General features: G+C 47.3%; 1 protein-coding gene across 3 annotated transcripts in view; it reads right to left on the minus strand.

The window, feature by feature from the left end:
• The window catches only part of TUB (TUB bipartite transcription factor), a 110,052-nt gene extending 100,445 nt beyond the window's left edge, over positions 1-9,607 (minus strand). For all 3 annotated transcript variants that reach the window (XM_029582596.1, XM_029582595.1, XM_029582594.1), the window contains exon 1: positions 9,392-9,607. The gene's annotated coding sequence lies outside the window, so the exon portion shown is untranslated. The remainder of the gene's footprint in view (positions 1-9,391) is intronic.
• Between the last annotated feature and the right edge of the window lie 17,379 nt (positions 9,608-26,986).

The following is a 26,986-nucleotide window of genomic DNA, read 5'->3' on the forward strand; positions in this document are numbered from 1 at the left end:
GCTCAGTTTTGATTATATTCCTTAATCACACTGTCACTAAAAAAAAACATCCTCAGGGAAAGCAGCAAAACTCTTTTTACAACAAAAACAAGTTTCACCATGTTTAGCATTAGACAGGGAAATGGGCAGAATTTAACTTAGCTGAAATTTTCTTTTCTGTTTGATTGCTCATCCTGGTGGAGAGCTAATTATTTAATGAACATCAGATTAGCCATTTAAATACAGAGAATGAAATAACTGAATAATTTTTCCTCTGATCTGTAATTAAGGCTGCACGTGTGTATATTTCATCTGTAATGGCAGGACTGGCAAGAGGACACTAAATTATGATCTGACATTAATAGCAGGAACATTCAAAGCTCATCTCTCATCACTGCAAAAAAAACACTTCTCTTCCCATTTTAAAAAATACTCTGATAAAAGTCTAAAAACTCAGCACAACTTGTATTGATGTACTCCATATTTATGTGAATGACAATCTGGGCTGCAGAACGCTATCATATGTAATAAAGCTAGTTCTTAGATTTTGAAAAATGAGATCCTAATTTTCAAAAGAATATAGCTCCTATTTAAATATGTGACACAAGAATGCTTGTTAAACTGATGCAACTAGACCTTAACCAAATGGATTTCCGGTTAAAATGATGGCATGGCAAACAACATCTTACTCAACTCCAACATGTGAACAGTATAAAAAGCAGGGAGCCTCTTCAGGACACAGCTCCATTGCGCTCTCCAGAAGGAAAAACGGTTATGGAAATCCAATCTTTTAAGCTTCTGTTCCATGCTGTGTAGAACGATTTTTAAAATGTGATGATCATGTACTGAAAATAATCATTACAAGGGCAATAGGAGGATTATGCCTATCATAAATGAACCGAAAGTACAAATCTTCTGTGACCTTAGAAGTGTAATATAGCGCTGTTAGAGAAGTACACAGGCAGGGTCCATTTCAAAGCCATTCCTACAGCTAAAACAGTCTTTACCAGTGGGAATGGCCTTTAACAAAAATGCCCCACCTGATATATGGGTAAACTTATGCACATCTGGCCTGCATATGCACAAGTTTACTCACAGCAAGCAGACTGTTCCCGGGAGCAGGGGTTGAACTTACGCTTTAACGTCTGCATTTTCAAACATCGGGGCGTCCTTTTTCCTGAAAAAGCCCGGCGCACATTTTAGCAGGTGTAAATGTCAGCCAGTACTTTAGAGGAGGATAATTTTCACATGGAAAATACACGTGTGCCCAAAAAAAGCACCCACAAACTGTACACCTATCCTAGACAATTTTCAAAGCGGTTGATTTAGGTGCCTAACTCCTAAGGTGGCCTATTAACTAAGCCCACAGATTTTCACACTGTCTTACCAGGAGTTATTTCCCGTGGAATTTACAAAATGACCCCTTAATAAGCAACTAAGAAAATCTCAACTGTGTTTCATTTTAGTAGTTCGAAAGGTATTTAAGAATACATGGCAAGACGTACTGGAGCAGGAGAAGCAGTTAATAAGTCATTCTAAATAAATATGTGCATCGTTATCTGCATAATCTCCCTCTACCTCATATTTTGTATACACACTGGGGTCATTTTTCAAAAAATGGTCAACGCTTCACTTAGGGGCTTAAATTTAGAACCATTTTCAGCTGAATTTAGGGATCTAAACTTTCAGTGACAGTTAACCTAAATTTAGGTGTAATATTTAGGTATCTAAATTTAGCGCTGCAACTCAATTTCCAAGATTTAGATGTTAAGGTGCTAAAAAAGTCTGCACTACCTCCTTATTCTGCCCCCACCCCCACCCCCGACCTTGTAGCTGTCCACGTTTCAGAACCTAAATTTAAGGATCTAAGTGAAAACAGGCTCTTAAATGTAAGCACTTTCCTAGACAATTTTCAAAGCGGTTGATTTAGGTGCCTAACTCCTAAGGCGGCCTATTAATAGCCCACAGATTTTCGCACTGTTTTACCAGGAGTTATTTCCCGTGGAATTTAATAAACCGCAGAACCCGAGCACCACAGTTTAGTAAATCCTGTGGTACTTTTCACATTGCCGCAGGCAGGAACTTTGCGCGTTCCCAGCTGTGGCAACTCGCGATTGCAGGACCCTTATCCTAAGGCTGCCGAGTTTTAAAGAGGCTGAAAGGCAGAGATCACAGGGTGCTGCGAAGGGAACAAGATGTGATCTCCCTCCTTGGCTCAGCTCTTAAGCTTTATCCGCCACCATCCACGCAACCTTTTTCTTTGCGACACCACCAGGAAAGTGGCTGTGGCTAACTTTTTTGACAAAGAGGCTGAGAGGCTTTCTTAAAGCCCTACTCCTCCATGTTCCTGTCCAAGAATCATTGCCTGACGCCTGTGTGAGGAGCATTAGAGCACCTGGGGTCAGATGCACCATTTTGAAAGAACAGGAGCGAGTGGGGTTCAGTCCTGCTCTAACTAGACCACCAGAGATTTTACATTAAGCACAGGAAGAGTCCAGAAGATGGAGGGTGGGTTTTCAAAAGGTGGGGGAGCTAATTTTTTGTAAAAGGGGCAGGACTTTATGGTTAACCGGTCTAATTTTGAATTTATGACCCGAATGGAAGTTTAGGGGTATGTTGAAGCAGTTGCCCATGGATTGCCAGGGATTTTTGGACAGGGGGGTGGGGGTTTTTGACACGGCCTTACAGCCCCTTTAAAATATGGCGTCCCAATAGCATCGGTACCCACTTTAGCCTGTCATTGCTCTTGGGTGAAAATTAGCCTTACCTCTGACCTTCCAGGAGTTGTAAAGCACATGAATATTTTTCGCACCCTGTGCTACTCCTTGTATACTGAGCTGCTTTGCATGTTTTTGGTATGCAAAGCAGTTCATCAGCACTTTGCGCTAGGTTTAGCAGCCATAAAGTAACATGTGGAACTTGCAAATTCTGTGTGTTATTTCCATTTTGTCTACACTAACGTTTTGTTGTTTATCATGTGAAAATGGGTTAATGCAGTTATGTAAATAGGCCCCTATGTTAAGCATCTAAACCCTTTGAAAATTCACCCCACCATGTTGGATTATTTCAAATAACCATTTGAATTATAACAGATTTCTAAAATCCAAAGAATTAGTGCAAACAAAGCAAGCTGAACCTATTTGCCAAGCATTCTTTCTCCACTCAAACACCTATTTGATTCTAGATTTGCTGTCGATGATATGCTGGAGTAATTCCTATTCTGGGATAAGATGTAAACAGCAGATCCTAAGAGAAGTCAATCCAAATTAAGTAATAATTTCAGTTGTTGTTTAGAGTTTTAAAAAATCTGATTTAATAACTTGCTGGGAAATTGGATACTTGCTATGGATTTTAAAGGAGCAGACTTTGGTAAAAATAAATAAATGTAACTATCTATGACTTTGCTGAAGTCCTGACTGTACAAGCATAAGAGTAAATTACCACTGATGATTTATCTTTGTTCTTCACACTCAGTTGTTACACAGATGAGAGAGTGTAAAATCTAGGTTGGGTAAACTGGATGAACACTGCCCTTGATGCCAATTATTGTAAAAGTATATATTCTAAGGTTTGTACTCTATTTTCTTTCTGCAGTAACAGTATTGGGGTGAGAGGAGAGGGAATGTAACCAGTAAACTTAACTTGTGCCTATGGAAAAAAAGACGTTTATGAACCAGGCACTGTATGTGACTAAAATAATACTGCAGACACATTGCCCACAGAAGAAAAAGAGGAGCATACGGACTGCCTACTGCAGTTATGGAGCACAGTGGGATGGAAAAGATGTGATAGAAACTAGGTATCACCATGTAATTAAGTATTTATGTAATACACCCACTAATGACATTAAAAAAAAAACCAAAAAAACACCAACTAAAACTTTACCAAACAGAGTAAAACAAAGAGGCAGCAGCTATAGGTGCCACATCCGTCAAGAAGAGGAGGAAGGCGAAGCAGCAAAACCCAAGCCTAAAGCCCTCTTATTCCGGAAGCACTGCATGTTGTTATGCTATGAGATCCATATTTAGCAGTGTGGAAATCTACCCAGAGTAACTTTAAGCCAGGTTAGCTGCCACTGAATATATTCACCTCAAGTTATCTAGATCATTTCTGCTCATCATCTGAGTTTATTTTGACCTAACAACTTTAGTCGGGAAGTTGTCAATATTGGCGCTTAAGCCCCACCCCCAGAATCCCCCCCACACTTCCTTTTACCCAGTGAAGGGGTTGGGGAGAGCCTTGAATATGGACCTTCAGCCCCATGCCTTCTGTTTTGTGTACTAGTAAGTCTCTAAAGTACTTTTTGAGTAATACAAATATTAAAAAGAAAAAGCGTGTTTGCTATGTAAATGCACATGGATACACAAAAACACTTTTTTTATTGAACTAAATACATGTGTGGCTAATTTCTTAAAGCTATGCCCACTTCATCAGGTCAATGCATAATGAGCGAGGCACAAAGTTGCCTGTATGACCGCTGCTTGTATATTTGAGCAATTTCCCAACATTCACAGAGAAGGCCCCTTTAAGAATCGTTCCCATCCCTGGATTTAGTGAGGACTCATGAAAGAACATTTTGAAATCCCTGCATCTTTACCATTCTCTCTTTGTACCTGCAAAGTAGGCAGGGTAAAGCATCACTCCAGCATTGAGCCCCCGCAGCGATTTCGAAAACCAGCTTGCAGATCCATGGGTGCTTAGTATCCCTGCAGGCCCCACAGGGAGGCTGGAAACTGGCCTCTGCTAATCTCCAGGAAAAACAGGAATGCAGATCACAATGCTGGGTCCCTGTCTTTAAAACTGGCCATCCCCAATTACAAAACCTCATAGCAAAAAACAAAATGCCTTTGTGAATTGTTGAATTTAATTAAGACACATTTCTTGGTCAAATCACTATAAGTACATGAATAATTAAATACTGTCCAATCAAATCACATTTATTTATAGCCTGCTTTTCCTAAAAGCTCAAAGCAGGGAACAATCGAAGAAATAAAATCATACACAAAATAGCAATAAAAATGAATAAAACAGGCACAAAAGAACAAAATAAAGAAGCAAGATAAAAGAATGACAAACATGGGTTACAAAGCAGCGGCAAAGCTAAAATTGTAAAAACAAAAAATAGCAGCAATCAGCAAATAAATCCACAGATAATAAAAGAGTAAAATTACAAAATCAATTCTTAAGAGCCTGTTCAAAAAGCCTTGGGTTGACCTCTCTGAGGAACATCAGTTGAATTACAATAAGAAAAATCAATTCTTAAAAGCCTGTTCAAAAAGCCAGGCTTTCACCTGACTACAAAACATCAGATAATTGTCACTAAAACGCAGTTCCCTCAGAAGACAATTCCAAAGGCAATGAACAGTGCTGGAAAAAGTCCTCCATCTAATCTTAGATCATCTCAACTCTGCTAAAGGAGTGGATAAAAGAGCTTTTTCCACCGAGCAGAGTGTACGGAAGGAAACATAGGGACATAGATGGTTAGACAGATAGAGGACCCAAACCTCTATCAGCCCTGAAAGTTAAGATGAGTATTTTAACTCTTTTAAAATCTGAGTGATATGATTATGATAGCAGATGCTGGTAAATAAGCGAGCAGCTGCATTCTGAACTAAGTGCATTCTTTTAACAGACATTTGCAGCAAGCCACATAAAGAATTGCACTAATTCAGGTATGACATAATAGTGAAAGGCATTTAAAAAAATAAAGACAACCGCTGTAACTGAAAAAATGTTGACTTTGAACCAGAAGAGCTCTGTGCTTCCATCGAAAATGTGGAATCAAATGCCATCTCCCTGCACTTCAGTCTTTATAGGAATTTATAGTAATTTATGGGTTACAAATCCAGGTATTTAATTCTAAAATGGGCCTTTGTAGCATTTGGTCTCAGAGCAGTATACATCTGCACATCATCAGCACAGCAATAAAAGGAAACCCCAAAATTATAAAGGAAGGCACCCAGTGGAATCTTGTAAATGTTGAAGAGCAAGAGATCAAGAAAGGCACCCTATGGAACAGAACGCCATGGGGGAGAAAATGAACCTGCATCAAACCACTGGCTGTTCTCCTTTGATGATAAGCTTGCAGTCAATCTAAAACCAAGGTTTACCAAACAATCCAACAGCATATGATCTATCGTGTTGAAAGCCACAGTTAGTAGGGTGTTCATGCTGAAACATTTTGCTTCGATTCATGTCATTTTGTTTGGAGGTGGGGTTTGTTACATTTGAAAAACAATGTCTGCTTTGTTTCGTTGTATTTTAGTGCAGCTGTCAATAGCATGCACTAAGACAAACCCACATCGCCAAAACTTTTTTTTTTTTTTTTTAAAGCTCCCCTTCGCCAGCCTTACCACCATCTCCCTTAGCCCTCTCTCCTATATCTTAACCTCATCTGTGAGTCAACAAGGGGCAGAAATAATCCTCTGTTGCTCCTTTCCCGCCAGTGCAACACTTCAGGATGGCACCGACCGATGTGAGGCCAATGCCATTTAGAAGTACAGCACCGGTGGGGTAGCAGTGACAGGGATCACTTCTACTCTCTGTTGATTCACAAATGGGGTAAGATATGGGGGAAGAGGGCTAGTGAGATGGTGGTAAGGCTAGGGGAGGGAGGCTTTTTAAAAATGTTGGTGGTGTGGGCCTCCTGTTGAGCCACAGATGGGGTAAGACACAAAGGACCCAGAACGCTGGGGAAGATGGCAGTAAGTCATCTTATTGTGGAGGCATGAATTTCAACAGCGGCAGGATGGGGGTGTGGGTAACTGTCAGCCTGCTATTTGAAAACAAAATGAAACAGGAGCATAATTTAATTTGTTCTTCTTTCATTTTCAAATGAAACAAATGAGCCAATAACATAGCACTGCCATGACCTAATTCCTGACAAAAACATCACCCAAAAGAGACACAAGGAGACCTGAAACAGAAGAAACACTAGTGACCATCTAAAAAAAATCTGAAGCTGAAGGGCTACAACGGCCATCTTCCCAAAGATGGAGATATTTGATACAGGCCAGCAGTTATGCCAAACTCTGGAAAGTAGGAAGGGCTTCTTAAAAGGCTAATCACCACATTTTTTTTTTTTTTTAAAGCAGAAGGGAAAGAGTTGTGTTCACTAACACTGTGGCTTTAAAGGAACTTAGAACACCAATGTAAATTACTTACATGAGTGAATGAATGTGTGTGCACTGTTAACAAATAGTGTTCATTTATCATGAAACATTAAAAAAAAAAAAAAAAAAAAGACACACACACACCCCCAGCCATGGTTGCTTATGCCTTAATTAAAATCATCAATGCCACTATTCCACCTTAATGGGGTTTTTTTTATATTTGCATGTAAAATCTGCCTACTACAGAATCAGTACTTGCCTTAATAACCAGCTCGCTCTTCTGTACGCTTATCATGCCATGTTGATATTATTACCATTGTTAATATTACCCCATCACTTATCTTTAAAAAACCACGGATGAAAGAGGCAGAAGCGATCCCCAATTGCTCCTGCCCTTCCAGTTCAAATTAAAAAAAAAATGGCACCAGCCTCAGGGCCAGCCAACGCCAAGCTGTTTTATGGCCAGGAAGCAATATGGTCATAAAAATTGTTTTACAGCTGAATTGATTTACGGATATAAACCAACCTGGTGCCAATTGGCCCTAATCCAGTGCATTTGTTTAACCTGAGCTGATGGGGCAGGAGTGTGGAGATTGCTGTGGAAGGGGTAAAGAGACATCAGGAGGCCATGGGGAGAAGAGACATGTTTTTGGTTTTTGTTTTAGGGGGATTATTTAATATTTATTTTGGTTCGGTCAACAAACCAAACCAAAATAAACATTAAACAAACACAGTCCCATAAAAATACTTGAAATGAAAACAAACCAAAAACGAACATTTTTTGTCTTGGCATCCCTAAAAACCACAACACATATCACTCCTACATACATAAGCTATCAACAATTTTAAAAACTGCAAAACAGAAGGAAAGTAATAATTCCCAGTGCTTCAAGGGCACAACAATGTGTGAAGAGACTCATGCAAATAAACATTTAGGACAATCCTTGAGCAAAAATGACATTACAATAAGGGAAAACAACAACCAACAAGCAGGAACAGAAGTACAGAATAGCATCAAGAAAAGACCCTGAGCAAACTAACCCTGGAAAAGCTGAAAGATCATCTTCACAAATTTCCTAAAAGTTACAGAATCTTACATTTCTCAAATGGCTTTTGGCAAAGATTTTCAAAGAACTGGGCCTCTGTATGAAAACTCCCTTTTTCATGAAGGTTAATCTATTTTGGTGAGCAAAATCATAGTTTTGTTTTCTAAAGACTTTGCCTAGAGCTTTGAAATGCTGGTTCCATTCCAGTAGGAACAACAGCCCCTGATTTACGTGGATTTCTTTCACAATGGGTGGGAGTAACAAAGCAAGTGAGACTTTCAGAAACTTCAATCACCAATATTCCCTCAGGAACAAAACAGAAATCAGAGTGAAAACGGAGGTGTCTTTATGATTTTCTTTGTATTAACAGCCAACTGAATTCTCTAAAAACATCTTTCTTGCTCGTTTTGATGCTTTAATGCACCACACTTGAGTCAGAAAGAGATTCTTTTGTTGCTGTTTTCTCTTTCTTAAGCTGCAGGCCATCAAAGGGGAATTTCTCCAGGCTTTGTTTTGGTAGGGAAGAGGGTCAGAGGCAAAGTTACATTCTCTGTTTGGGGGTCACTACAAATAAAATGAATACATTGAACTTGACAAACTTCAGGAACAGGCCAGGACCCAGTTTCCCACTATCCCTGGCTTTTTCACATCCTTCTCCTGCCTCCTTAAAGCTCAGGTACGGAGGAGGAAAGGCAAAAAAGATATTAAACAGGAACATGCAAAATGAGCAACAAATCACTAAGGTCACGTATAGAAAGGGACTGCTTCCCATATTGGCCATTGGTGGATGGGGAAACCTTCAGAAAACAGAAGATAATGAACAAGTTCCGTAAAACTAATGGTGCACCTTAAACTGGCTTGTTTTGTTTTAATTATTCTTCAGCTATGGCCAACATGACCTCTGTAGGCCGTACTCTCTCTCTTTACCCCCGCGTGCCCCCATAAAATCAGTTACAAAAAGGTAAAAGAACGGGACACATTTTTTCACACTTGTGTTTGTTTTCCTCGTTTCTCTTCAGGGCGCTCCCCGACCTTGCTGCAAGCAGACGCAACGCTAAAGCCGTGCGGTATTAAACCAAGAGAAGGTGCAAGTGGCGTCACTCGCTGGTTGGGTCAGGGTTCAGCATCATACATTTTTGCCACTGCCGATTGCCAACCGAAATGTTTCGCTCGGGGTTTATATAAGCGCAGAACATTGCGGACCCAGGTTCCTAAATGGGGGGGTTTGGGGTGGGGGAGGGGAGAAGAGCTTACAGTGCTGATTCTCATCGTCGTCTCTCACGGTAACGGCAGCAGCGTGCAAAGCCAGCCCAGCGTCATGGCTCCCCTCCCCGGCACAGCACCGAGCGCTTTTCCGGGTCAGCGGCCACGGACCGGGAGGGGTGGGGGGGGGGGCTCAGTTCGACCTTAGGTCTGCAGGGACGGCCGGGGTAGAAGGAAGCTCTCGGGGAAAGGACGGGGTGCTGGCGCCTTCTGACGCACAGGCGCTTCAAAAAAACAAAACAGTCGGGGAGCAGGAGCCTCGGTAGCGCTTAGCAACCGGCAGCCAATGAGGGGCAAGCCGCCCGAGCCGTTGCTGCCATGGCGATGCGAGCTCACCACGGCGGCGATGGCGGCGCGGGGTTTGGCCGCGCCGCGGCCGGGTCTCTTTCCGTAAGAGGCGAGGTCGCCTTCCCAAGGCAAGGGGGGGGGGGGGGGGAGGGAGCTGTTTGTGCAGGCTGAAAGCATCCTGCCGTGCTTAAGTGGCACAAAGCACACACGGTCGCACAAAAAAAAAAAAAAAAATCTCCACAGATTCGTTTGCGTTTTTTTTTTTGTTTTTGTTTTTTTAAGCGGAGGCTTGAGGTGCGCGCGGCGGGTGCCGTCCGCGCCCCGTGAGCCGGACGAAGTCCCCCTTCGGAAACTTTCCCGAAAAAACACGGCTAGGGCGCCGCCAGTGGGCGGAAAGGCTGAGCAATCACCCGCCTTCGGTGCAAGGCATTTTGCACTTCACTGCGGGCGGGCAAGGGGCGAATTGCGTCCGCCCGCCCCTTCCCTTGCAGCGCTTTGCATGGGGCCGCCAGCCACTGACGGGTGAGAATAAAGGTAACGGTGGCCCGCAGCGCTGGCCCGGGCAGAGCGCACCAGGCTCCGTCCCCAGCTCGGGCAGCCACCCGCAAGGGGGATTTTAGCGCCCTGATGAATGGATCTTTCATCCCAGTTAGCAGATGGAGGCGGGCGCCTGCCTGTGGCAGGAAACCCCCTGAAAGGCGCCGAAGCCAGGCTCGCCTGCATTTCCCGCTTCCAGCCTCGGCTCTCCTACTCCTCACCGCCGATGCTGGCGGCAGATGTGGAAGGCACGTTAGCCCTCGCCTCAGTGCAGGTTTCAATTAGCAGGACAGAGATGCTTGGATGCCCTTTATCACTACAATTAAAAAAAAAATCCCTCTTACACTACCATATGAAAACCAAAAAAAAAACAAAACAAACACACACCACATGTCCGTCTAGAAGAAAAAGTTGAGCCTCGGACTCCAGCTCCTCCATCCTGCCCTTGCAAAACTTCAGCGGCCCAGACCGCGCATTTCCTTCGGATCTTAGGCGCCCTGGCCCTGCTGCTTCCTTCCGTCATTTATTTATTTTTTTATTTTTTTTGGGAGCTCGCTTTCAGCTAAACCTCAGGCACGTTAGTACTGCAATCGCCCGCCTTATCCGTGAAACCGACGTACACAGCAGGAGAAGAGGCAAAGCTGTTATCTAAAGTCAGAGCAAGAGTTCCCCCCAAAACTGTTCGCGTGTGTGTGTGTGTGTGTGTGTGTGTGTGTGTGTGTGTGTGCCCTGCAATCGCGCCCACGGATCGAGCCGTCTGCCTCCACCTGCACCCCCCACAGCACATGCAGCACAGGAAAAGGAGCAGAAAGCAGCAGTGGGGCTGGGACGTTCAGCCGCTGCCAGTACCTGTAAGGGATCCAGTCCGAGTGGTGCTTAGAACTCATAGCTCACAGTGCCAGGGGTCTGGTCCTCATCGGCAGGAAGGCCCCGCAGCTCAAGGCAGGCAGCTGACGACCCCCATGCAAGCCTCCGCCACCTCCCCCGCAGCATCCTCCAGATCCCGGCGAGTGCCCCCGACCGCCGACCGAGCAGGGGGAGAAGAGAGAGCCGCGGGTTGGGAAGGAGGCGAGGGGAGCCGCTGGCAGGGAAGCGCCGCGCGCCGTCCTGCCTACTTACGTTGGATGTGCAGCAGGCACAGGCGGGGGGGGGGGGGGGGGAGAGGGAGGAAGGCTATATCCTCTCACAAGAAAAGAGCTGCAGCACAACACAGGCAGCCCCGGCGGCTCGGCACAGGACCAAGAGCGGCGGCGGCGGCAGGGAGAGAGCTGCACCAGCAGCACCAGTGCCAGTACAGCTCCTGCACCAGCCAGCACGAATATCAACACATCATCTGCACCGAAACTCTAGCAGACTTACATTGGTTACCCCATCGAATACAGGATAAAATACAAAGCCTTATGCACCATACACAAACTAAACTATGATAAAGAAGCAGACTGGCTAAACACAGCCTTACGTTCCACAAAGAAACCTCCGCTCAGCAAACAAAGCACTACTAACAATCCCTTCAGTAAAGTCAGCAAAATTAACCCAAGTGAGAGAAAGGGCTTTATCATTGGCTGGGCCCATACTATGGAACACGATGCCCCCCGAACTCAGATTACAGAATAATCTCAAAACTTTTAAGAAAAATCTAAAAACGTGGCTCTTTAAAAAAGCCTTCACTAAAGAGTGTGGAGGGTAGAGAATGAAAGTACAGGGTAATGCAGATGAGAATGAATTTAATCAATCCTACTTTTAAGAAGTAATATCTCAGAGAGATAGTAACTCAATAATATACCTGGACTTGACCAACATTACTCAAATAATGATTTTATTTATGAAATTGTAACCAAACTTTATTGGCACCTGTTAGAATGTACGATATCCTACATTTACTTACCTTAGTCTATGTGCCTATTTGTAAACCGTCGCGATGGTATATAACTTAGCGACGGTATAGAAAAGTTTTTAAATAAATAAATAAAACCAGCACATCATCCGCACCAGCACCGCCATATCCCCTGAACCAGCACCAGTACCAATACATCATCCGCACCAGCACCGCCATATCCCCTGAACCAGCACCAGTACATCATCCGCAGCAGCACCACCATATCCCCTGAACCAGCACCAATACCAATACATCATCCGCACCAGCACCGCCATATCCCCTGAACCAGCACCAATACATCATCCGCACCAGCACCACCATATCCCCTGAACCAGCACCAGTACCAGCACATCATCCGCACCAGCACCACCATATCCCCTGAACCAGCACCAATACATCATCCGCAGCAGCACCGCCATATCCCCTGAACCAGCACCAGCACATCATCCGTACCAGCACCGCCATATCCCCTGAACCAGCACCAATACATCATCCGCACCAGCACCGCCATATCCCCTGAACCAGCACCAATACCAATACATCATCCGCAGCAGCACCGCCATATCCCCTGAACCAGCACCAGTACCAATACATCATCCGCACCAGCACTGCCATATCCCCTGAACCAGCACCAATACCAATACATCATCCGCACCAGCACCGCCATATCCCCTGAACCAGCACCAATACATCATCTGCACCAGCACCGCCATATCCCCTGAACCAGCACCAGTACATCATCCGCAGCAGCACCGCCATATCCCCTGAACCAGCACCAGTACCAATACATCATCCGCAGCAGCACCGCCATATCCCCTGAACCAGCACCAATACCAATACATCATCCGCAGCAGCACCGCCATATCCCCTGAACCAGCACCAATACATCATCCGCAGCCAGCACCGCCATATCCCCTGAACCAGCACCAGTACCAATACATCATCCGCAGCAGCACCGCCATATCCCCTGAACCAGCACCAGTACCAATACATCATCCGCAGCAGCACCGCCATATCCCCTGAACCAGCACCAATACATCATCCGCAGCAGCACCGCCATATCCCCTGAACCAGCACCAATACATCATCCGCAGCAGCACCGCCATATCCCCTGAACCAGCACCAATACATCATCCGCAGCAGCACCGCCATATCCCCTGAACCAGCACCAATACCAATACATCATCCACACCAGCACTGCCATATCCCCTGAACCAGCACCAGTACCAATACATCATCCGCAGCAGCACCGCCATATCCCCTGAACCAGCACCAGTACCAATACATCATCCGCAGCAGCACCGCCATATCCCCTGAACCAGCACCAGCACCAATACATCATCCGCAGCAGCACCGCCATATCCCCTGAACCAGCACCAGTACCAATACATCATCCGCACCAGCACCGCCATATCCCCTGAACCAGCACCAGTACCAGCACATCATCCGCAGCAGCACCGCCATATCCCCTGAACCAGCACCAATACCAATACATCATCCGCACCAGCACCGCCATATCCCCTGAACCAGCACCAATACATCATCCGCAGCAGCACCGCCATATCCCCTGAACCAGCACCAATACATCATCCGCACCAGCACCGCCATATCCCCTGAACCAGCACCAGTACCAATACATCATCCGCACCAGCACCGCCATATCCCCTGAACCAGCACCAGTACCAATACATCATCCGCAGCAGCACCGCCATATCCCCTGAACCAGCACCAGTACCAGCACATCATCCGCACCAGCACCACCATATCCCCTGAACCAGCACCAATACCAGCACATCATCCGCACCAGCACCGCCATATCCCCTGAACCAGCACCAGTACCAATACATCATCCGCACCAGCACCGCCATATCCCCTGAACCAGCACCAATACATCATCCGCACCAGCACCGCCATATCCCCTGAACCAGCACCAATACCAATACATCATCCGCACCAGCACCGCCATATCCCCTGAACCAGCACCAATACCAGCACATCATCCGCACCAGCACCGCCATATCCCCTGAACCAGCACCAATACCAATACATCATCCGCACCAGCACCGCCATATCCCCTGAACCAGCACCAATACATCATCCGCAGCAGCACCGCCATATCCCCTGAACCAGCACCAGTACCAATACATCATCCGCACCAGCACCGCCATATCCCCTGAACCAGCACCAGTACCAATACATCATCCGCACCAGCACCGCCATATCCCCTGAACCAGCACCAGTACCAATACATCATCCGCACCAGCACCGCCATATCCCCTGAACCAGCACCAATACATCATCCGCAGCAGCACCGCCATATCCCCTGAACCAGCACCAGTACCAGCACATCATCCGCACCAGCACCGCCATATCCCCTGAACCAGCACCAGTACCAGCACATCATCCGCACCAGCACCGCCATATCCCCTGAACCAGCACCAATACCAATACATCATCCGCACCAGCACCGCCATATCCCCTGAACCAGCACCAATACCAATACATCATCCGCACCAGCACCACCATATCCCCTGAACCAGCACCAATACCAATACATCATCCGCACCAGCACCGCCATATCCCCTGAACCAGCACCAATACCAATACATCATCCGCACCAGCACCGCCATATCCCCTGAACCAGCACCAATACATCATCCGCAGCAGCACCGCCATATCCCCTGAACCAGCACCAATACCAATACATCATCCGCAGCAGCACCACCATATCCCCTGAACCAGCACCAATACCAATACATCATCCGCAGCAGCACCGCCATATCCCCTGAACCAGCACCAATACCAATACATCATCCGCACCAGCACCGCCATATCCCCTGAACCAGCACCAATACCAATACATCATCCGCACCAGCACCGCCATATCCCCTGAACCAGCACCAGTACCAATACATCATCCTGCACCAGCACCGCCATATCCCCTGAACCAGCACCAATACCAATACATCATCCGCAGCAGCACCGCCATATCCCCTGAACCAGCACCAATACCAATACATCATCCGCAGCAGCACCACCATATCCCCTGAACCAGCACCAATACCAATACATCATCCGCAGCAGCACCACCATATCCCCTGAACCAGCACCAATACCAATACATCATCCGCACCAGCACCGCCATATCCCCTGAACCAGCACCAATACCAGCACATCATCCGCACCAGCACCGCCATATCCCCTGAACCAGCACCAGCACCAATACATCATCCGCACCAGCACTGCCATATCCCCTGAACCAGCACCAATACCAATACATCATCCGCACCAGCACCGCCATATCCCCTGAACCAGCACCAGTACCAATACATCATCTGCACCAGCACCGCCATATCCCCTGAACCAGCACCAGTACCAATACATCATCTGCACCAGCACCGCCATATCCCCTGAACCAGCACCAATACCAATACATCATCTGCACCAGCACCGCCATATCCCCTGAACCAGCACCAATACCAATACATCATCCGCACCAGCACTGCCATATCCCCTGAACCAGCACCAGTACCAGCACATCATCCGCAGCAGCACCGCCATATCCCCTGAACCAGCACCAATACATCATCCGCACCAGCACCGCCATATCCCCTGAACCAGCACCAGTACCAATACATCATCCGCACCAGCACCGCCATATCCCCTGAACCAGCACCAATACCAATACATCATCTGCAGCAGCACCGCCATATCCCCTGAACCAGCACCAGCACCAATACATCATCTGCACCAGCACCGCCATATCCCCTGAACCAGCACCAATACCAATACATCATCCGCAGCAGCACCGCCATATCCCCTGAACCAGCACCAGCACCAATACATCATCCGCAACAGCACCGCCATATCCCCTGAACCAGCACCAATACCAATACATCATCCGCAGCAGCACCGCCATATCCCCTGAACCAGTACCAATACCAATACATCATCCGCAGCAGCACCGCCATATCCCCTGAACCAGCACCAATACCAATACATCATCTGCACCAGCACCACCATATCCCCTGAACCAGCACCAGCACCAACACATCATCCGCAGCAGCACCGCCATATCCCCTGAACCAGCACCAGCACCAATACATCATCTGCACCAGCACCGCCATATCCCCTGAACCAGCACCAATACATCATCCGCAGCAGCACCGCCATATCCCCTGAACCAGCACCAGTACATCATCCGCAGCAGCACCGCCATATCCCCTGAACCAGCACCAATACATCATCCGCAGCAGCACCGCCATATCCCCTGAACCAGCACCAAGTACCAATACATCATCCGCAGCAGCACCGCCATATCCCCTGAACCAGCACCAGTACCAATACATCATCCGCAGCAGCACCGCCATATCCCCTGAACCAGCACCAGTACCAATACATCATCTGCACCAGCACCGCCATATCCCCTGAACCAGCACCAATACCAATACATCATCCGCAGCAGCACCGCCATATCCCCTGAACCAGCACCAGTACCAATACATCATCCGCAGCAGCACCGCCATATCCCCTGAACCAGCACCAGCACCAATACATCATCCGCAGCAGCACCGCCATATCCCCTGAACCAGCACCAATACCAATACATCATCCGCACCAGCACCGCCATATCCCCTGAACCAGCACCAGTACCAATACATCATCCGCAGCAGCACCGCCATATCCCCTGAACCAGCACCAATACCAATACATCATCCGCACCAGCACCGCCATATCCCCTGAACCAGCACCAGTACCAATACATCATCCGCAGCCAGCACCGCCATATCCCCTGAACCAGCACCAGCTACCAATACATCATCCGCAGCAGCACCGCCATATCCCCTGAACCAGCACCAGTACCAATACATCATCCGCACCAGCACCGCCATATCCCCTGAACCAGCACCAGTACCAGCACATCATCCGCAGCAGCACCGCCATATCCCCTGAACCAGCACCAATACATCATCCGCAGCAGCACCGCCATATCCCCTGAACCAGCACCAATACATCATCCGCAGCAGCACCGCCATATCCCCTGAACCAGCACCAATACCAATACATCATCCACACCAGCACTGCCATATCCCCTGAACCAGCACCAGTACCAATACATCATCCGCAGCAGCACCGCCATATCCCCTGAACCAGCACCAGCACCAATACATCATCCGCAGCAGCACCGCCATATCCCCTGAACCAGCACCAGTACCAATACATCATCCGCAGCAGCACCGCCATATCCCCTGAACCAGCACCAATACCAATACATCATCCGCAGCAGCACCACCATATCCCCTGAACCAGCACCAGTACCAATACATCATCCGCAGCAGCACCGCCATATCCCCTGAACCAGCACCAGCACCAATACATCATCCGCAGCAGCACCGCCATATCCCCTGAACCAGCACCAGTACCAATACATCATCCGCAGCAGCACCGCCATATCCCCTGAACCAGCACCAGTACCAGCACATCATCCGCAGCAGCACCGCCATATCCCCTGAACCAGCACCAATACATCATCCGCAGCAGCACCGCCATATCCCCTGAACCAGCACCAATACATCATCCGCAGCAGCACCGCCATATCCCCTGAACCAGCACCAATACCAATACATCATCCGCACCAGCACCGCCATATCCCCTGAACCAGCACCAATACCAATACATCATCCGCAGCAGCACCGCCATATCCCCTGAACCAGCACCAATACATCATCCGCAGCAGCACCGCCATATCCCCTGAACCAGCACCAATACATCATCCGCACCAGCACCGCCATATCCCCTGAACCAGCACCAGTACCAGCACATCATCCGCACCAGCACCGCCATATCCCCTGAACCAGCACCAGTACCAATACATCATCCGCAGCAGCACCGCCATATCCCCTGAACCAGCACCAATACCAATACATCATCCGCAGCAGCACCGCCATATCCCCTGAACCAGCACCAGTACATCATCTGCACCAGCACCGCCATATCCCCTGAACCAGCACCAATACCAATACATCATCCGCACCAGCACTGCCATATCCCCTGAACCAGCACCAGTACCAGCACATCATCCGCACCAGCACCGCCATATCCCCTGAACCAGCACCAGTACCAATACATCATCCGCACCAGCACCGCCATATCCCCTGAACCAGCACCAATACCAATACATCATCTGCACCAGCACCGCCATATCCCCTGAACCAGCACCAATACATCATCCGCACCAGCACCGCCATATCCCCTGAACCAGCACCAATACCAATACATCATCCGCACCAGCACCGCCATATCCCCTGAACCAGCACCAATACCAGCACATCATCCGCACCAGCACCGCCATATCCCCTGAACCAGCACCAATACCAATACATCATCTGCAGCAGCACCGCCATATCCCCTGAACCAGCACCAATACATCATCCGCAGCAGCACCGCCATATCCCCTGAACCAGCACCAGCACCAATACATCATCCGCACCAGCACCGCCATATCCCCTGAACCAGCACCAGTACCAATACATCATCCGCACCAGCACCGCCATATCCCCTGAACCAGCACCAGTACCAATACATCATCCGCAGCAGCACCGCCATATCCCCTGAACCAGCACCAGTACCACTACATCATCCGCACCAGCACCGCCATATCCCCTGAACCAGCACCAATACCAATACATCATCCGCACCAGCACCGCCATATCCCCTGAACCAGCACCAATACCAATACATCATCCGCAGCAGCACCGCCATATCCCCTGAACCAGCACCAACACATCATCCGCACCAGCACCGCCATATCCCCTGAACCAGCACCAATACCAATACATCATCCGCACCAGCACCGCCATATCCCCTGAACCAGCACCAATACCAGCACATCATCCGCACCAGCACCGCCATATCCCCTGAACCAGCACCAGCACCAATACATCATCCGCACCAGCACCGCCATATCCCCTGAACCAGCACCAATACCAATACATCATCCGCACCAGCACCGCCATATCCCCTGAACCAGCACCAATACATCATCTGCACCAGCACCGCCATATCCCCTGAACCAGCACCAGTACCAATACATCATCTGCACCAGCACCGCCATATCCCCTGAACCAGCACCAATACCAATACATCATCTGCACCAGCACCGCCATATCCCCTGAACCAGCACCAATACCAATACATCATCTGCACCAGCACCGCCATATCCCCTGAACCAGCACCAATACCAATACATCATCCGCACCAGCACTGCCATATCCCCTGAACCAGCACCAGTACCAGCACATCATCCGCAGCAGCACCGCCATATCCCCCTGAACCAGCACCAATACATCATCCGCACCAGCACCGCCATATCCCCCTGAACCAGCACCAGTACCAATACATCATCCGCACCAGCACCGCCATATCCCCTGAACCAGCACCAATACCAATACATCATCTGCAGCAGCACCGCCATATCCCCTGAACCAGCACCAATACCAATACATCATCCGCACCAGCACCGCCATATCCCCTGAACCAGCACCAATACCAGCACATCATCCGCACCAGCACCGCCATATCCCCTGAACCAGCACCAATACCAATACATCATCCGCAGCAGCACCGCCATATCCCCTGAACCAGCACCAGTACCAGCACATCATCCGCACCAGCACCGCCATATCCCCTGAACCAGCACCAATACCAATACATCATCCGCACCAGCACCGCCATATCCCCTGAACCAGCACCAATACCAATACATCATCCGCAGCAGCACCGCCATATCCCCTGAACCAGCACCAACACATCATCCGCAGCAGCACCGCCATATCCCCTGAACCAGCACCAGTACCAATACATCATCCGCAGCAGCACCGCCATATCCCCTGAACCAGCACCAATACATCATCCGCAGCAGCACCGCCATATCCCCTGAACCAGCACCAATACATCATCCGCACCAGCACCGCCATATCCCCTGAACCAGCACCAGTACCAATACATCATCCGCAGCAGCACCGCCATATCCCTGAACCAGCACCAATACATCATCCGCAACAGCACCGCCATATCCCCTGAACCAGCACCAAGTACCAATACATCATCCGCACCAGCACCGCCATATCCCCTGAACCAGCACCAATACCAATACGCATCCGCACAGCACCGCCATATCCCCTGAACCAGCACTAATACCAATACATCATCCGCACCAGCACCAGCCATATCCCCTGAACCAGCACCAATACCAATACATCATCTGCACCAGCACCGCCATATCCCCTGAACCAGCACCAATACCAGCACATCATCCGCACCAGCACCGCCATATCCCCTGAACCAGCACCAATACATCATCCGCAACAGCACCGCCATATCCCCTGAACCAGCACCAATACCACTACATCTCCGCACCAGCACCGCCATATCCCCTTGAACCAGCACCAATACAATCATCCGCACCAGCACCGCCATATCCCCTGAACCAGCACCAATACATCATCCGCACCAGCACCGCCATATCCCCTGAACCAGCACCAGTACCAATACATCATCCGCACCAGCACCGCCATATCCCCTGAACCAGCACCAGTACCAATACATCATCCGCACCAGCACCGCCATATCCCCTGAACCAGCACCAATACCAATACATCATCCGCAGCAGCACCGCCATATCCCCTGAACCAGCACCAATACATCATCCGCACCAGCACCGCCATATCCCCTGAACCAGCACCAATACCAATACATCCTCCGCAGCAGCACCGCCATATCCCCTGAACCAGCACCAATACCAATACATCATCCGCAGCCAGCACCGCCATATCCCCCTGAACCAGCACCAGTACCAATACATCATCCGCACCAGCACCGCCATATCCCCTGAACCAGCACCAATACCAATACATCATCCGCACCAGCACCGCCATATCCCCTGAACCAGCACCAATACCAATACATCATCCGCAGCAGCACCGCCATATCCCCTGAACCAGCACCAATACCAATACATCATCCGCAGCAGCACCGCCATATCCCCTGAACCAGCACCAATACCAATACATCATCCGCACCAGCACCGCCATATCCCCTGAACCAGCACCAATACATCATCCGCACCAGCACCGCCATATCCCCTGAACCAGAACCAATACCAATACATCATCCGCACCAGCACCGCCATATCCCCTGAACCAGCACCAATACCAGCACATCATCCGCACCAGCACCGCCATATCCCCTGAACCAGCACCAATACATCATCCGCAGCAGCACCGCCATATCCCCTGAACCAGCACCAGTACCAATACATCATCCGCACCAGCACCGCCATATCCCCTGAACCAGCACCAATACCAATACATCATCCGCACCAGCACCGCCATATCCCCTGAACCAGCACCAATACATCATCCGCAGCAGCACCGCCATATCCCCTGAACCAGCACATCATGGCCAACAGCATCAGTACCAGTACATCTCCTGCACCAGTACCAATATCAACACATCCACATCAGCATCAATACCGGCACATCTACACCAGCACCAGAACATGCCCTGCATCAGCACCAATACATCATCTGCACTAGCACCAGCACATCATGGCCAACAGCACCAATACCAGTACATCCCCTGCACCAGTACCAATATCAACACATCCACATCAGCACCAATACCGGCACATCTACACCAGCACCAGTACCAGAACATCCCCTGCACCAATATCAACACATCCACATCAGCACCAATACCAGTACATTACTGGCACCAGCACCAATGCCAGTACATTATGGCCAACAGCACCAATAAAAGTACTTCATCCACACCATCACCAATACATGCCCTGCATCAGCACCAATACATCATCTGCACTAGCACCAGTATCAGCACATCCCTGCAGCAGCACAGCACATCATCAACACCAGCAACAATACCAGCACATCATACCAGACCCAGCACCAGCAGTCCCCTACATCAGCATCAATACTAACACATCATATACACTAGCACCAATATCAGTGCATCTCCTGCACTAGTGCCAGCACATCATCCGCACCAACATCAATACCAGCAGCATCTTTCAACATAGAGGTATTGAAAGATGCCTCTGTATTGAAAGATATGTTAGTAATAGAAGGAAGTGCAAAAGTGGCATTGTGAGACTCAAAGGAGAAGGGGAGGAATATGTAGAGGCTAATGAGGAAAAAGCAAAATTGCTTAACAAATATTTGTTTGGTGTTCACTGTGGAAAGGCCTGGAGTAGGACCACATAAAAACAAACAGAAATAAGACTGGAAGTGAGGTAAACAATCAATTTTCAGAACAGTGTTTTCATGAGGAGCTAACTAAACAAAGTAGATAAGGTAATGGGGCCAGATGGGATACATCTGAGAGTACTAATGGAACTGAAGGATGTCCTGGCAGCTCCGCTGGCTGACGTTTCCAATGCTTCCTTAGAATCTGGAGTAGTTCTGGAGGACTGCAAAAGGGCGGATGTGGTTCCTATTCATAAAAGTGGAAGTAAGGAGGAGGCTGGGAATTGCAGGCCAGTCTGACCAGTGTGGTGAGCAAACTAATGGAATCACTGCTAAAACAGAGGATAGTGCAATTTTTGGGATCCACTGGATTGCAAGATCTGAAGCAGCATGGTTTTATCAGAGGTAAATTTTGTCTGATCAATTTTTTTGATTGGGTGACCAGAGAGTTGGATCAAGGGAGAGCACTAGACAGTGTATTTGGATTTCAGAAAGTCCTTTGTTACGGTTCCGCACAGAAGACTTATAAATAAATTGTGTGTCCTTGGTATGGATCCTAGAGTGACTGGGTTAGAAACTGGCTGCGTGGGAGGAGACAAAGAGTAGTGGTAAATGGAGTTTTCTCTTAGGAGGGGTTGTTACTAGAGGTGTGCCTCAGGGATCAGTTCTTGTCAACATTTTTGTGAGCGACATAACAGAAGGGTTGTCGGGAAAGGTTTGTCTTTTTGCTGATAATACCAAAATCTGTAACAAAAAGGATATAAACAGGATGGAGTCAGCCCAGAGGGTGGCTACTAAAATGGTCTGTGGTCTTCGTTCTAAAGCATATGGAGATAGGCTTAAAGATCTTTAACATATATACTCTAGAGGAAAGGCGAGATGGAGAGATATGATAGAGACATTCAAATATTTCAATGGAAAGGAGGCGCTAGATCAAGGGGTAATGAGATGAGGTTGAAAGGGGGTTGATTCAGGAGTAATCTTAAGAAATATTTCTTTACAGAGAGAGTGGTAGATGCATGGAACGGCCTCCCAGTGGAGGTGTGTAAGCCTGCATGAGTCTTACTTGGAAAAGGTGGACTAAAATCCTTTTTTTTTTTATCTCTGCGTATTCAAAAGGCAGTAATTTTTTCTAACTATGGGGAAAATAAATACTGAATAGCAACCTGCCTGTTTTGTCGTGCCCTGTAATTACTGAAGCCTCATTAGCAGGAATGGCCAGGATTACCTGTAAGCAGCTGGCCAACATGCTTTGATCTAGCACAGTAATAGCTTGTATTCTTGAGGCTGGAAAGGCAAAGGAATATGCAAATGATAAGGGAACCTTTGATTGTTAATTGTATGTTTGCAAGGGTTCTGGTCCTTTTCCTAATTAATCAGTTACCTAAAGAGTGAATTGTCAAAGTCTTGTCTCTTTACAGAGCTGCATATGAGTGTCATTTTTAATATGAGAGGCTGAATGCTCAGGCTGTTCACCTGAGCAATTAAACCAGATGTATTCCTTGCAGGATCGGCTCGAGTACTTGAAATACATTTTGCCTCAGCTATGAACTGTTATGAGACACCTGCATTTATCCTAAGTATCAAACTGTTGTAGTTATTAGGGTAAAAGAGCAAACACTACATTTTCAGTCTCTAATTAACAAGATCAGGTATAATTTAAGTGAGATCTGGAAATGGAAAGAACATATGCCTTAAAATATTAAGGTGAAATTGTCTCTTCTTATACAGCAGCATCCATGTTATGATTGGTGCTGTGGTTGATCAAATGTACTACTCTCCTCCATAGCACCAACAGAAGGAAAATTGCAGATCATTAATTTGGGGCAATAATCCAATTTTTTTGTGCCACTGCAACATGGCATACTGATCCAGTGCCCCCCTCCCCAGCCCTTGTAAACTCCCAGCATGTCTGCTTTCCAAAAACCAAGTATGGATTTCTTTTGGAAATCTGTAGTTCACTAATCTTAAAGCTTTGCTCTTACTGGATCTTATAAGCATGAAATACAGCAGAACATATAACATTACAGTATAAACAGAGTAGCAACAGGTAACTTCTATATCACATTTTAACTGGAAGTAAAATGAGAGGGTAAAAAAGAAAACAATGCAAATTGACCTGATTTGCACAAGCATGTCTGCAAACAATGGATTTGCTAAGAACCAGATCCACTGGCGACTCAGAAGGACTTAAAGCATGAGGTGAAGGTACCTGCAGGCCACAACTCCCCAGAAACTAATCGAGTTGGCATTCAGGAGGTTGATGATGGCCAGTTATTGTGTACCAAGGTGGAGGAAACAAGGGGAAGATAAAGCAGGAGTGAACAACATTGCAGGTTATGGGACAGCCAGGCTAGTACCAGTAGACTGCAGCTCTGCACAGAAGCCAACTAGCAGGCCGATACAATAAAGACGCGCAGAAAACGGGCACTCAGTGTGGAGCACCTGCTTTCCTAATACGCAGCCAGCCACCTCTCCTGGGTGCATGATACAATATTTAAATGACGGATCATGCTAAAAGGAGGCATTAGGGTCAACTGCGCGCCCGTAGCGCCTCCTTAGCAGCGAGCACCCAGGAGAGGTGGCTGTCAGGGCGTTAGGAAAACGGACGCTCAATTTTACGAGTGACCATTTTCCTAAACCGTGCACAGCCATGGGTTAGGAAAATGGACACTCGTTAATTGAGCAGCCCTTTTCCGAACCTGACCGTCAGCACTTTTTTAAATTTTTTAACCTTTTTCTGTACACTTTTTTGGGCCACTCAGAAATAAATGCTTGCTCTGGGCTGGCGTTAATTTCTTAGCATACAAACATGCCAATCGTGCGCACTTTTTTTTTTTTTGTATTTGGGGCAAATAGCTAATAGACTCATCAACATGCATTTGCATGTGAGGAGCGCTATTAGTTTTGAGGGGGGGGGGGGGGTTTGGATGCGCGTTTTGGACACATTAAACCCCTTATGGTATAAGGGACTGTGGACATGCGTCCAACTGCAAGTTAAACAGTGCGCTCAGCTGAGCGTGCTTTACTGTATCGGCCATTAGGTTAATACAAGACGACTGGTGGTGACTGTGCTTGTGCTAATGATATAATTCATTTAAAAATCTAATCTTAGCTTACATTAAATAGGAGTTAGTGGTAGCCCCTCAGAAAGCAAATTCCCATTATTTACCTAAGTTGAATGCATGCTGTACACACACAAGCAGCCTAAATAAAGTCATTGACTACAAGTGACCTTTAACCATTACTTCAAGGGACAACCGGAGTCATCTACACGATACACTGTGCAAATTCTTCAGAAAGCAGCAAATTTTAGAAGCACAGCTTTAAAATATTCCTGGCTTTAAAAGCAGTAGTCTTCAAAATATGCCAGTTTCTTGGTTCAGTTTCACTCTTTTAAAATCTTATTCTAAGGCTTCTGTGCTAGATATTTATTTTATCTTGCATGCTTTTATGTATTTTGGCCTTTTATTTCAGCTGTGCATTTTCAGTTGTTTTTTAATCTTTTTCCCCGAGTTCACTCTTCAATTATTCATTCTCCATTAATGCTTAACACATATCAGTGTGCTGCTAGCTGTAGGGAATTCTGATAAGGATCTGCACCTCCACTGACTTAGATTCATAAGGGTGGGTGTGGCTAAATAGGGGAGCTTGAAAGATTTTAAACATTGTCTCCTTGGAAATGAAATCTAAACCAGAACATAAAAAAGGGAAACAATTTTGTTTTAATTGACAAGCAAATGATCTATTTCAGTCCTGGTATTGTTGCCTAAGGTCAGAGATTGGCTCTCCCCAACATTTAATGCTATTTATGGTCCTTTAATAATTCTACCTCATTTCAGTTATTAAAGCAACAATACTACAGAGCCATCCCAAAAGTTCAATGTTAAAAATGTTATCTCCTGCATATCCACTGGATACGGTTGGTATCGCAGCTCCTTAGGACAAACAGAACAGCAAGGTGCTCAAGCAGAGACTCATGCTGTTGATAGTTTATAAATAAATCTTGCTTGCAAGTTTGTGGGATGGGGAGGAAAATAAATGACTTTTTCAAAGATTGCAGCATCATAGTTGACTCAGATTTTCTGGATGGAAACCTGCATTTCTTTACCCTTGTTCCACCATATTTCCAAACAAGTGAATTTCTTCATTCCTTGCACTCTTGAAAAGTTCACAGAGCCATCTCCAGCTCCACCTCCACCTCATAGATGTTCTCCCATCCCAAAATCATTTTTTCCCCTGGTAGTCTTAATTGCCATGCTCCCTCATACTCTTATTCAAAACTTAATTCCATTCCCTACCACCCCATTTGCTACTCCCGATCTTAAAACGCGACCTTGTCAGTGCACCCTACAGCGTAACTCGCTTGCATGCCTGTGTTTCTTTCCACACACTACAGGACAGACACAGTAGACATTACCAAGCAACCTACAATTATCCTTTATTATTGGAATGAATTGGATTCGCAAAGCAATGATTATAGTACTTTAGGGAGCAGCTCCCTCGACCAAGCACAGACAAACTTTGCAAGCATTCAGGCAAATCTTAAAAGCCCTGCAAGGGCCAAAACCTGGAGATACACACATAAGTTGGCCCAGCGCGCGCCAAGAGGATTTTATAATC

This window comes from Rhinatrema bivittatum, chromosome 17, assembly GCF_901001135.1.
Source record: "Rhinatrema bivittatum chromosome 17, aRhiBiv1.1, whole genome shotgun sequence".
NCBI lineage: Eukaryota > Metazoa > Chordata > Amphibia > Gymnophiona > Rhinatrematidae > Rhinatrema > Rhinatrema bivittatum.